Source organism: Canis lupus, chromosome 11, assembly GCF_011100685.1.
Source record: "Canis lupus familiaris isolate Mischka breed German Shepherd chromosome 11, alternate assembly UU_Cfam_GSD_1.0, whole genome shotgun sequence".
Taxonomy (NCBI): Eukaryota; Metazoa; Chordata; class Mammalia; order Carnivora; family Canidae; genus Canis; species Canis lupus.
In genome coordinates, this window is record NC_049232.1 from 10,179,389 (window position 1) to 10,194,099 (window position 14,711).

Sequence of the window (14,711 nt, forward strand, 5' to 3'; positions counted from 1 at the left end):
AAAGCAGTTTTTTCTATTTCATCTAAACAGTCATTATCAGTAATAATGTGTTACCAAATATTACTGATTATGAGTTAAGATTTTTTAAAGCTTTCTGCTATTTTTAAAAGTAATTCTAGTTTACAGGGCACATTTGCCCACATCCCTTGGAATAGTCTCTTTCTAACTATAAAATGCTATTCTCATTCTAGTGATTTTTACTGTGCTGGCTCTCAGTTTAGAAAGGCAAGTCTAAGGTGTCTAATACTGATTATTCAGATTCCCTGTGTCAGAGATTGTGGGGATCTTGGTCAATGCTTTCAGTCCAAAAGAAAGGAGAGAAAAGAGAAAGAGAAAGAACTATTCTCTCTCTCAATCTGTGTGTGTGTGTGTGTGTGTGTGTGTGTAATTTGGTGTTGATTCAGGTTCCAATTAGCCATAAGACATAGACAGTGGGTCACTGATCACTTGAAAGGCAGTTTCTCAGCAGGAACATTCACTACTAAGTCAAACAGTTTTCCTTTCTGTCTCTTTGTGTGGAGGGACTGTCCAGCACCCCTGCTTTGCTGAAGCAGGTGGTAGAGTGGCCTTCACCAGAGCAGAGCTACAAGTATCTTCAATGATAAGAGAGACAGAACTGTGGGCTCTAGGTCTGTAAACAACTACCATATGATGGGAAGTTCTGCCATTGTGGAACACTCTACATCTTTACTTGCCTTTTTCTCTGGCAGAAAAATGAAATTAATGAGGACACCATGTTTCTGCTCTAAGTATGTCTCCCTTTTAGGAGCCACCTATAATAACGGCCCCACTTTACTTAGGGAAAGACAGATATTTAGGCAGGATGAGCCAGGATGTCTCATATCAGTTGATGTAATATTGAATTCCTTCCATATTGACTCTTCTCCCTGTGGTCTTCACACGTATCAGCAAGTAAAAGGTTAATGCACAGTAAATGTCTTTAAGAGCTATCTGTTTGGATTGACATCTCAGTTTTTAGGTCTTAAATATTTTATTATCATCCCTGCTTGGGGTCTAGGTATATAAGTTAAAGGCTAAAAGGAAGCACTTTTATACTCCCTTGCTGCCCCCCACCCCCCCACACACACAAACACCCACACACCAAGAAGTCACTGTGGAAAAGAGTAGTGTGTAGAATGGATTGTGTTTAATGTTTATCAAGGGATGTCTTTACATAAACACCTATTGTTCAGAGGGGAAGTGAGCTCAATTAGGCAGAAAGAGAAGTTGAGGTGTAATATAAGCCAACAATAGCTTTAGTTGACACCATAGGGAGCCTGCGATACAGCTCAGATGATCCATCATGGATATTCCTCATTGGGACAAAATGGCCAGGGCTTTATAAAGTGCTCTGCATCCATCTCTCACATGTGCTGATTCACAAAGAGCATGATCTTGGGTGAGTGTGCCCTTTACAACTGAGGCAGTCCCCAAAGGAGCTGGCAGCTGAAGGGTCGCTGCTGACAAGACTCCAAGACAGACATTTATCTTGGAAGATAAATGGTGCTCATCATATGCTTATCACAAATCAGTACTGTGATTTATTCCTCACTGAATATAGATTAATAGGCTTCAGGATCTTTTTTGTTTTTATAAGATGAACTTAAATCAGAGTTTTGATACTGGAATATTTTTTGTTATAGTATATGCACAATATATTTAATTTGAGCTTCCACAGCAATTAGACATTCTTGTATGTAGGATTAGTATCTTCCTGTCATCTAGTGATTTTGGTTTCCTGTTTCTTAAATAACATTCTTCTTTTACTTCTCTATTTCTCGTTCATTTTCTCCACATTCTTTATAAAATTCACCTCCTCTCAACAGAAAATAAATAAATTTGAAAAGAGTAATAATCACCAGGGTCAGATTAATGTAGAATAAAGAGAAGAGTGACTTCCAAACCATTTGCAAATTCCTTGGCTATTGATGAATTTGAATCAGGCTTAAATTTAAAGCTAAGCCATATTGTTAGGTTTTGTAGCATTTGTATTGAAAATCTGAGTGTAGGGCAGGAGGGTAGGTGGGGTGGGTGGTGGGAAATTGCAGGTGAGGATCTCCATTGAGCACTGGCTGTCTCCCATTCAATTTCAAATTCTTTTTTCTATATTTTACCTTTCATCTTCTGTTTACGTTTCAGTTTGTTCTTAAAGATAGCAAGCCATGAACTTTTCTGAGAGTGTTGAGCTTTCCCTAGACAGCTTGATGCTGCTTAGGGAGTCACCAAAATGGTGAGGGCCAAGGGTTTTCAGTGACCTTTAGTGACTCAGAAGAAGGCAGGTGGGGCATCTACTTTTGTGCAAGTGTCCACCTCCTCTTCCAGATTCCCCAGCTCATGCTGCTCTTTTTGTTACTCTCCTGAAAGGAATTATTATTGATACTTTTTGGAGCACTGTTGTCTGATCTAATCCCATCTGTCTTCCCAATTCAAACTGAGCAGAGTTTGGAGCTGCATGGACTGTCCCAAGCTAAGGCATATTAATATTTTGAAATTTCCGTTATTTTCCTATCCTTCCATCATTTTCCTTGACTGTGCTGTGTTTTAACTACTTTTGCTGTGTTTTAACTATTTTTTTTTTTGTTTGTTTGTTTGTTTGGCAGAGTAACTTCATTTGCTATCTTGACATTTATTCACTGTCTTAAAATTAAAGCCTGGAAAAGATAACTTTTTTTTAAAATGGCAAATATGAAAATATTCACAGAAGCTCTATTTTAGTCATAGTTAATGGACTAAATAGGATAGAAGAGGAAAGGGAATATCAATGCTCTCTCAATGTCTCCTTCCCATTTTTCATTTCTCATGTCTTTGGTGCATTTCTTACCTTGAATAGGAATAGTGAGAGAAAACAAGTTTATTGGTCTCAAGAAATGTCCATCAGTAGGACACCTGGGTGGCTCAGCAGTTGAGCATCTGCCTTTGGCCCAGGTCGTGGTCCTGGGGTCCTGGGATCCAGTCCCACATTGGGCTCCCCACAGGAAGACTGCTTCTCCCTCTGCCTGTGTCTCTAACTCTCTCTCTGTGTCTCTCACGAATAAATAAATAAACTTTTTTTAAAAAAGAAAGCAGGAAAAAAAAAAAAGAAATGTCCATCAGTGTGTAACATTGATCTGAACCTGTGAAAGGAAGCAAAAGCAGGCATGCCCTGCACCTGTTTGAGAAGGCCCATCAAATGAGAATCTGTTTTCTCTTTTATTGTATCTTCTGCTTAGTCATTACATACTAAGTCAGGATTATCAGAAGGCGCTTGAACCTCAGTATACTCATTATTTGTGGGGAAGAAGGGACTGGACACTGTGATCGACATTCGGAAATGGGACTTGCTCCTTCCTCCCCACCGCCACAACACACAGCGCATGCACAGTACCCATGTGGTCAGCACAGACTCCCATATTCCCCCAGATGGGGGAGCTGGAAATACAGGTGTCCTTTGTGGCTTGGCTTGCCTTACTGAGATCATTTGTAAGTCTCTATTAAGATCACCATCTAAAAAAGGTAACGGGCACTTTCCCAAAAGTTGATAGGTTTCACTGTAGATAACACCTTTGGTTCCTGAGGAGTAAGTAGGCACCTGCAGGGCAAGAGCCTAGTTTGGGAAATCAGTCAAGGCTGCTGGGCTGGCAGTGCTGCCAAGACTGGGGACAGTGTTCTTTGTGGCTACAGGGTTAATAGGAGCCTCACACAATGGCCAGGAATGAATGCAGTCTTTTTATTCAGCAGTGAAAGTTACACTGACTTTATCAAAGTCAAGATGTCAAGCAGATAATTGAATTAAATTGCCACAGCACTGTCACAATGTCAGAACTGTAGACTCTGTCTTCAAGGAGGAAACACTTAACAAGGTCACACACATACACGTGTATACACACAATGGTACACATATATGAGAGTCTATATGCATACGTAAAACAGAAGATACGTATATATGTATAGGCATCTATGTATGAATGGAAAATCCCCCCACTCAACAAAATAAAGAATTGGATTCATAATTATGAAGCTGATAATTCATATTCTGAGAAAGTGGTCATTATCAAAATGTACCCTGTATTTGATGAATGAGTGATAGAAGATAATGAGATCTAGAAATGATTAGTGCAAAGAACAAAACAAAAAGAATTTACATAGAACTGGACAAGAATAACTGATTAATAAATAGTAACTATTGCTATCATAATGATTGTCAAGGATTTTCTTTATTAACTATTTTCTTTACAGAATCTAACTTCCAGAAAATACTTTGAGGTAGTATCTAGTAGAAAATATCTTTTTAAAAAAACTGTGTAACTATTTAATAAAAGCTAGAGAAGGGAAAGAGAGAGTTATATTGCAAGGCACTGGGGATAAATTGGGCTAGGGCATCATCCAGAAAATACTGAACTAAGAAGATCTCTAGCTATTGAGCACAAAGTTTACCTCTACATTTCCTGGAAAGCAAAGATATAAGAAACCATAATGAGATGTAGCTATAATAAATAACAAAGAATCATACCAGTTTCCCAGAAGAGACCAGTGTTTCCCTGTTTGAACCATTCATCAGAAGTGTATCCTGTCTTCACACAAGTAGGATGACTGACTTTATGCAAGTAGGATGACTTCTGGTTTGTTAGGGGATTTTCCAGTTTAAAATCTGTAATTCTTCATATAAAACTTTCACTCTCATAAGTGCCCTTGTTTGGAAAGTAAATTGTGTGGTCATTTTCTACAGTAGCAGAAAAATATATTGAAACACATGACTGATCCAGGTTTTATGAGGCCAGAAACTTAGATTATCTTGGAGCCTCCCTTTTAAGAAATAGGATGGACAGATACAAAATTAGGAAGAAAGATAACATTTCTTTAGAGTGAAATCACAAAGTTTAATACTATGAAAAGTTGACAAACTATTAACGGCCTGCCATTACTCAGTAATTTTTTCCTGCATTTATTGGCTGTATACTAGGAATAAACACCTCTTTTGAGGGCAACAATTTTATTATATCATTACCTATAGAGGAAAGAGCATGATTTATTAAAATTTATTATGACTGATAGTTTTAAGAAGTTTCAGCTTTATAAGTCATTTATAACATGTAAATTTTTATGATTATTGTCACATTTGGGGAAATCTCTACATTTCATCCCTGTATGAGCTATAATATTTCAGAGAATTTATATTTCAAGTCTTCTTGGGAGTACTAATTTTAACTATTCCTTAGACAGCATACGTTGGCCAGTATGTCACTGATATTTTGGTTACAGTGGCATATGAGTTTTATTATTTTTGATAATGTCAGTAAATTTGTTAAGAGCAAAAATTTAACTATATTCCCAGTGTACTTCTATGACATGTGCCTCTTCTTTTATTGAATTATTGAAAAAGAATCTAAGAAATTTATCTTTTCCTCTTCAGGATTTACTGCTTTGGGTATGATCTTTTTCTCTGGAAGTTCTAGACTTTAGCAATAGAAAAGGTGTCAAATACATAAAGATAAAAACTGAAACATTTGGTTGTATACAGTATGCAACTTCACATATAGACTTACTGTATATAGTAATGCTACAGGTTTGTGTCCTACCAAGACAGGAATTCTGATAAATGTTTCCCTCCATTTCCATAAAAAGGAAAAAAAGAAAACAAAGTACAGTGGTTCTTTAAATGGTTTATGCTGCATAGTTCAGCATATTATCAACAAGCAGAAAGTTCTATATTCATTTAGCACAGATGAGAGCAAAATCTTCTGTCAACAATTTTCCCCGTGTCATAATTGGAAGTGTTTTTGAAAAACCAGCCAGGCCTCTATAGGCTTCAAACCTTGTTTCTTTTCTGTGACTCTTGCTCTGCCAATACTGATCATGTTATGATCTCAGGCTCTGCAGCTTTGTATCAGGACACCAGGGGAGCTGGCCCAGTCTGTGCCAGGCTAAGAATAGCCTAATTTTCCGCTGAAGTTATTGCCATCACGTCATGTAAATCCAAAATAAATGTATGGCCAATATGAATTCCTCTCATATACCTACCATTCTTGGAGTCATATGAGTAACCATCAGACAGCAAGAGGGGAAACGTGTCCAAGGGGAAAGCAGAGTGGCCCCAGGCCATGTTCCTAAGAGGTTGTAGAATAAAATATTTTACATTTGCAAACTCTTACCAAAATTTTCCACTTTGTGGAGCCAGTATCCGGCTCCCTCTCAGAGGCCTGGAAGGTGCATGTGGAAGAGAGGGACCCTACAGGTTGAGCTTTGTCATGTTCATGGTAAATCAGCCTCTGCAAACGTGATACACAGGGACTTCCCATGGTGCGGACCTTGGTAAAGGCTAAGGCCCAGTTAAGCCTTAGGAAAGAGCTGAATAAAACCAATTCTACAGAGGCTTGGAATACAGCTTTCCAGTGACTGTATGAAGGAATAAATGTGTAGCATGTCACTGATCCTTTTGTAGTTCATAAGCATGATGATTGGGTGTTCATGCCTTCATGTGACACATGCCTCCCTGAAACCTTGTTATATGACCTCGGCACATTTCCTGTCTGACATGAAAAAAAATGTTTAGCAGATCTACTTTAATATCAGTACTCTAAGCAGAACAGTTCCTCATGAAACAATTCAAGTTGGGGACATCTGGGTGGCTTAGTTTGTTGAGTGTCTGCCTTTGGCTCAGATCATGATCCCCGGGTTCCAGGATTGAGTCCCACATCGGGCTACCTCTACCACCCATTTGTGCTCTCTCTCTCTCTCTTACTCCCTCTCTCCCTCTCTCCCTCTCAAATAAATAAGTAAAATCTTAAAAAACAAATTTCAAAATAGCCCAGGCAAGAAATGAGAATTTCTATTGCCATCCCAATTTCTCTCTATATGTATAGACTTGTAACATATGTATAGACTTGAAATATGTAACATATTTCAGGCCTGACTTATCAGGCCTGAAAGAGTCTGGACTGGTAATCTCAGGTTTCATTTTCTCCTGTCTTTGTGAATAATCCTAGGTTCATTTTTTCTTTATTCTCTGTATTCCAATCTGTAATAACCTTCACGAAGTCATGCTTAGCTTTTCTGGCATCCATCATGACTATCCTTGTAGGCACTTCATGTATTTGTAGGTTAAGGAAATCATTACAGACACAAAAGATGGTTGGAAAATCAGATGGACACACTAGTGCTTCAGCAAGGCCTGACTTTCAACTGAACAATTTTTTCTCTTCCTCATTCTTAAAGCTTCCCTGTCCCCTGGACTGGTTTTCTGTAGAATCCTTTGTTCCAGGAACTCAGTATCAATGTAGACATCTCACTGACCTCAAAGTATATTTAGTAAAGAGACATGGATGGCCAGTGCTTATGCTAATTAGAGACCACCTTGAAGACGTGTTGAACATGGCTGGCAGCTCCTACCAGATTCCTATCTAAACCACCCAGATCCTATATTTTCCTCTAAAACCCCTCAGCTTTTACCCCAGAAGGATCTTCAGTTTTGTGTGTGTGTGTTTTAATGTTTTATTTATTTATTTATTTATTTATTTATTTATTCATTCATTCATTCATTCATTCATTCATTCATTTATTTTAGAGAGGACTAAAGAGAGTACATGAGTGGGGGGAGGGACAGAATCTCAAGCAGACTCCTTGCTGAGTACAGAACCTCAAATGGGGCTCCATCCCAGGACCCTGAGATCGTGACCTGAGCTGAAATCAAGTTGAATGCTCAACCCACTGAGCCACCCAGGTGCCTTGGGTCTGCAGTTTTGAAGACATTATCCTGCTGTAGCCTCCTTCACCCAGCAAAGCAATAACACCATCCTTCCTCTCTATCCCCAAACTCTGTCTTCATGTTTTATTTTGGTTCCAGAGTACAGAGATTGGTTTTCAACAACAAGGCATGTTTTTGTTGATTTACAGGCATCTGTATCTGACGAATACAAGAATTTTTACCTAAAATTTTCTTGCACACCCTTGCCCCAGCCCCCAAGAAGTGGAAGAGCCTTTACAAAATACTATTTAGGGTATTAAAATTTTATAATTGAGGATTACCTCCCGAATTATTTCTGTGATATTTATTTATTTTTGTCATTTTAAAGCAGTTCACAAATTCACATTCACGGTTGCAAAATAAGAGCAAATATCTTTTCAGCATTAGTATTTTCTTTTATATAACATATTAAAGGCATATATTTTTCTTCACTATAATCCAATTTTTAAAAAATGTATAATGAATTTTCAGATATAGTATGAATCTATACTCCATTATATAGATTTGGAATGTCATAAGTCTTGCTTACCCCCAAATCCCAATCAAATATTACTGTAATCTCATGAACATCTAAATAATACATCATACAAAGTGTAAAACCAACTAAGTAATTATTTGATATCTAGCTAGCTTGTTAGTGGTAAATGTTTGTTCTAAGTGCAATGATAGCATGTGAATCAGATACTAATTATGTTTTACTTCTGTGTTGCATTAACCATGTCTTGCAGTGTAAATAAAATTGAAAAATATAATAAAGACACATAAAAAGGCAAATAACAGTAAAGTATAAAAAGTCATAAGATCGGTTTATCAATTAAAACATAGTTTACTATAATATTTTTTTACTTATTACACACTTTTGAATTCAGAGCAAGCATTTGAATGCTGAGAGTTTAGAGTTAAAAGGTAGATCTTTATACATTTTTAACCAAAGGGGGAAGAATTATTTCAGTTCTAGAACTTTTGCAATATGATAACTCTAAAAGCATTTCTATATATATTCTGAAAGACCGAGTACAACCTACCTAGTAACTTTAGTCCAGAAATACATGGAGTGTAAACTCTTTACTTTTAATAGGTCGTCAGCGAAAAGGTGATATTAATGATAATAATTTTCCTTTCTCCTTAAAAAAGCATTCACATAGTCCACATTCTTATTTTTGTATTCTGGAAAATAGTCCTTAAAACTGTAGCAATTATATTTCTTAAATTAAGAAAAAAAAAACCTCTTAAGAAAAGAATTACATGTAATTGTTAAAAGAAAGAAACATGGGAAAAAATCACCAATGCTATAAATTCATACATGTGTTATACATATATGCATTATGTGTAATATATGTGTAACATGTGTAATATGCGTATATTATACATAATACTGATACATAAAACTCTGAAATTGGTCCATATTCTCCATTTTTTTTTATAATCTCAAGTTCTAATAGTATTAGTAGGTTTTCTTTTAAAAGGAGATTTAGAATTGGCAATAGTCCTATCAAACCATTTTATAAAACCTTGGAGCATATTTTGTGTAATATGACTTTTCTCAAAGATTAAAAGGGAATTCATGCTTCTATATGCTTTAAAATATAATTAGTTCAGACTTTGTTAATTTGAAATGTATTGTCATTTCCACTACTGCTATGCTGAAGCTTACCTCTTTAAAAAAATATTTACTGAAGAATTATTTACATAAGGAAAGCACATAAATATGTCGCAGTTGGATTACTTTTCACATCGTAAACACACCCATGTAATAAGCATCCAGATCGAGGAACAAAACCTCACCACCAGAGGCAGACAGCTCTCCTACAGTTCCCTACTGACAGGTGGTCAGTCCTAGCACCTTAAAGTTGATCCCGCCTCAACACTATACATTGGGTTGGTCTGTTTTTGAACTTTGCATAAAAGGAATTCTACAATATGTCTTCTTTTGTGTCTGGATTCTTCTGCCAGGTATTAGGTTTGTGAGATTGATTCACATTGGTGAGAGTATTTGCAGACTTTTCATTCTTATGGATGAATAGTATTTCATTGTGTGACCATTTCAAAATCATTCTCTAGTCTCCTATTGATGGACATTTAAGTAGTTTCTAGTTTGAGACTGTTGTGAATAATGCTGCCATTGACATTTTGTATATCTTTTGGTGAATGTACGTATGTATACATTCCTGTTAGGATAGAAACAGAGCCAATGTTTTGGCTTTAATGAGCCAAAACATAAGTATATATTCAGCCTGAGTAGATAATGTCAAATACTTTTCCAGTGTTTTCCAGGGTGATTGCATCAGTGTTTCCATGCTTACCAAGAGTGTATGTGACTTTTGATTTCTCCCTATATTTACCCACAGTTAGCACTGCCTTTCCTTTTCATTTTGTTCATTCTGGTGGGAGAAACTTGCCTTCTTTTTGTTTTTATTTTTCTTAAAAAAAGATTTTATTTATTTATTAGAGTGCACAAACAGGGGAAGGAACAGGGTTAAGAAAAAGAGTTTCAAGTGGACTCTGAGCTGAGCATGGAATCTGACATGGGGCTTGATCTCATGACCTTGAAATCATAACCTGAGCCAAGATCAAGAATTGGTCACTTAACTGACTGAGCCACCCAGGCATCTGCTTTCTTTTTCTGTGAAATATTTTCCTAGGCAAAGTAACATGGGAAGTAATGATTAATCATAGCATGGTTAACACATTTCCTTATACAGTTGTGATTGTCTCACCATTTGAAAATGACACATTTTCAGTGCCAAATGTTGCAATTAATGAAAACTAGTTGTATATAATACATTTTGCATTCCTTTTCTCCTTCTCTTTTATTCAAAGCTTTCAGTGTTCCTATGTAAACCTCATGTGTTATACCTTTGGGGTATAGTAAATTAAAAATTTTCTACAAATATCTTAAATTCTTAATGCATTATCCCTATTCAGAATCCCTTATATTCCATGGATCAATACTTACTATCATTTTTTAAAAACTAAATAAATTTAGAAGCAAGTGAAGTTAAAGTTGAAGTTCTTCTAATAGACATTATGTCATACCTTATAAATAAGATGACTCTAACTTCCAAGTTGCCTAGGATAATCCTGGTTTGCACCTCTTGCCCTGGCAAAGTGCCCATTTCACCTACAAGAGTATCCTAGTCTGGATAATATATGAACACCCTACTCATAACCAACACCAGCTTGGCTCCAACAATTCCATTAATTTTAAGTAAAAATCTGATCCTGTCTTTCAGTATCTTCAGCCTGAAGTAACTTCATCTTTATCTGATTCAGCTCCTATTTGATATTCTTTTAAAAATGAACATCATTTTGGAAATGAAAATATTTCCTGTTGACATAATATGTAATTTTGAAGTTGATCCCATACGATAAACTTGAGCTTTTATATTTGTCCTTTTAACTACTTTGAGGTCTTAGGCAGTATTTCTCAGAATGGAATGGATTCATGATTGATTAGCTTACCATTTATACTTCTTTTCTTTTTTTATTTTTTTAAAGATTATTTATTTATTTATTTATTTATTTATTTATTTATTTATTTATTCATGAGAGACACAACACAGAAAGAGAGAGGCAGAGACATAGGCAGAGAGAGGAGTAGGCTCCCTGTGGGGAGCCTAATGTGGAATTCAATCCCAGGACCTCAGGATCATGCCCTGAGCTAAAGGCAGATCCTCAACCACTGAGCCACTCAGGTGTCCCTATACTTATTTTCAAACATGAATTCATTTATTGATGTGATACTCTTTTTCTCAGTAGTATTGTTAAAAGTTCATTTCATCATTTGATTTTCTTTTTTTGCTAAATTTTCTCTTAAAGTAATACAAATGTTTTGTAAAATGAGACTTTCTCACCTTTTAAATGTTCTTTTAAGAAAAGTAACAGTATGTATTTAATGCATGATGACAATGCTAATTAGTATAAGCCAGAGGTAAATAGTGTAAATGAGTATATGGAAATAACAAAATTATATCAAAATTACTTTTGCAATCTTGAATCCATTTTAGGATCAATCTTCTTTTATAAACTGAATCCTCGGTTGTATGTGGGTTACAATTTGGTATAGAGAGTTTTCCCTGAAAATTTTTGGGTATTTTATCATAATGAAATAGGCTTATGGAGCTTAAAATACTGACCAGTGACAAAGCATGTCTCAAAAGCTAACTCAAGGGTACCTGGCCAGTTCACTTGATTAAGCATGTGACTCTTGGTTTCTACTCAGGTTATGATCTCAGGGGTGGTGAGATTGAGCCCCTTCTCAGGCTCCATGCTCAGCACAGAGTCTGCTTGAGATGCTTTCCTCCCTGCCTTGCCTTCTCTCTCTGTTTCTCCCCCTTCTTGTGCTCTCACTCTCTCTCTTAAATAAATAAATTAAATATTAAAAAAAAACCTCAACAGACTCAGAATTAACTCTCTTATAAGAAACATGGATTTGATGTTTAAGAGACCAGTTTTTTATTGACAGCATAATGAAAATGATGGTAGGATGCAATCTGATTGAATGTCTTGTACTCAAAGCCAGTTGATTTGTTATAGTATTTGGGAATCTTCCACTTATTGTGTGTCATTAAGCATGATCCTCTCTTTTGAGCATCTCTGCCTGCTTGAACTTCCTGGATTCTGATTCCACCTACTAATACTCAAAGTCCTGTTCTTCCTATACCCACTCATAGCTACAGTCTCATTCCACTCCACTCCTAAGAGAGAGTTTGACCCTAACCTTTGAACCAGCAATCCCGGGGGTTCTCAGAAATCAGGAACTGAGGGCATGATCGATGAACCATAGAGGGAAATTATGGTGAGTTGTCATTAGCAAGAGCACTGACATCATAAAATGAAAAGGTATGTGGCATACTAGTACTTTAATAACCACTAATAAGATTGCTGGGAACCACCTTCATTCAACATGTTATAAAGTAAGTATACTAGTTTATTGTTCTTTACAGTTTATTTCCTTTATGTGGTATGATATTTTGGTGAATGGTTGGAGCCTAGAAGCCAGTAGGAAGTAATTTTTAATCTTTGTGATTTTTGCATAAGTTATACTATCTTTCTGAGTCTTAGCATTTCCTTATGTAATAAGGAGGTAATAACTATGCAAATTTATTGGAGTGACTTATGTAAAGCACTTGTCACAGTACATGGCACCTACCCAGGATCCCATAACTGATAGCTATAAATTATTAGTATTTTTAGTTTTGTGCTCAGAGTAAAGACCTGCACCAGAAAAATCAAAGTTGCTAAAAAAAATCTCTAGGAAATCTGTAAAATTCTCTAGAAATACAACTTACCATGTTTTCTTTTACTCAGGCCTTTATACATGCAATGGAATTATTAACTGCAAATAGTTAAACCCCAGTTTGGGGATATACCAAAGAAGAATACATATAATGCACACTATATGCTAAATGTACACACACACACACATAAACAAATGTGTAGTGTAATTGTGGTATTTCCCAATAACTCCCTCACTAGGAGATGTTAGAAATGGCAAGACTAGTTCAGATCCTGGTTTTCTCTGTTCAACCATCTGGTAGCTCTTCATTATGCTACATCATGGGATTCTGGGTTCACATTCTGAACTCACCACTTCTTAGATTTTGATTTTGAGTGGAATATCTAGTTTTTTACACTTTGTCTTCCTTTTATATGAAATGGTACACAACTACATGAAGGCATGAGGGATAAACACAGTAATGCCTAATGAATTGCAAAGAGCAAGTAAAAGTGAACTATCTATGCTTGAGCAGTTACTTCCCCCTAGAATAGGTTTATCACTAGCTCCAGACTATTCTTGGAGTCTTTGCCATTCCTGAAGGTTCTTGCTTGAAGTAATTGTTCTTATTAATCATTTCCTTGAATCTGTGGAAAAGCCAGAGTTTTAAGAGAGCTGCTCCCTTTTTTAATGCTGCCTGCAGCTACTCATTAGAAGTAATATCTTCTGTGTTCTACATGTTCTTGCTCATTCTCTTTGTTCTTTGTACTCTCTGATCTGTGCCGTGTGTCTGTCTGAACTATACTGCCAAAGTGGGAGGGGTTTTTTCCTCCATCTCTAGCATTAAGTAATGAAGAGCACTGCATCTAGGCCAGGTATGATCTGAAAAGGATTCTTTGGCTGTACGCAGAAATCCGAGACTGTAGATTACTTCCTGTGGCTGCAATTCTGAATGGCTCCCTTAGCTTCAACTACTAGGGCATTTGCTATATATTCCAATCCCTCCATTATAAGGACTTTACAAATAGAGCCCTTGCCTATATTGAAGTAACAGAGGAGCTTCAATGACAATACATAATAGTTTTTGTGATCTCAAAATGTATTCAGCATTTCCTGATTTGTAGGTATAATTGTTTATTTCCTACATTCCACAAATATTTATTGAACACCTTCCATGTGCCAGATATCATTTTAGGTATTAGGGATTCATCAGTGAACAGAGGTAGCAGTTTTAATTTTGGATAGGGTGACCAGGAGATAATATTAGAAAAGGTTAAGGAGCAAGCTAATAAGTATTTGGAGAAGAGCTTTCTTGACAGGGGAAAAGGAAATACAAAGTCCTAGAGTGGAACATACCTGTTTTTCATGTGGTTTCATGTGGAAGCAAGATGGAAGGTATAGGAGATGAGATTGGAGGGATATCTAGGGACAAAGACAGATGGGGCAAATTTCCATAGGCCATTGTAACGTTGGCTTTTACTTTGGGCTATTTACAAACTCAAGTTATCTGCTGGATGGAAAGGACCACACATATGGTAGACTGTACAGATATGCCAATATCTAGCCACTTTGCTGAGCATAACTGTTAAAGGGAATGGAGGTCACCCTCTCAGTAGATGGAATAGATATCTACCCAATTGCAGGGTCAGATTCTAGCCCTTCTGAGTATTTAACCAAAAGAATTATAATTAGGACCTCAAAGAGGTATTTGCATTACCATATTCGTTGCAGCATTGTTTACAACAACCAAAGTATAGAAACAACCTAAATGTC

At 36.4% G+C, this 14,711-nt stretch overlaps 1 non-coding gene across 1 annotated transcript; it reads left to right on the forward strand.

Moving 5' to 3' along the window:
* The first annotated feature begins 6,406 nt into the window (after window positions 1-6,406).
* On the forward strand, window positions 6,407-6,512 carry LOC119874091. Its single transcript, XR_005367312.1, has one exon. It is a non-coding gene; the product is annotated as a small nucleolar RNA U13 (small nucleolar RNA).
* Window positions 6,513-14,711: the final 8,199 nt, after the last annotated feature.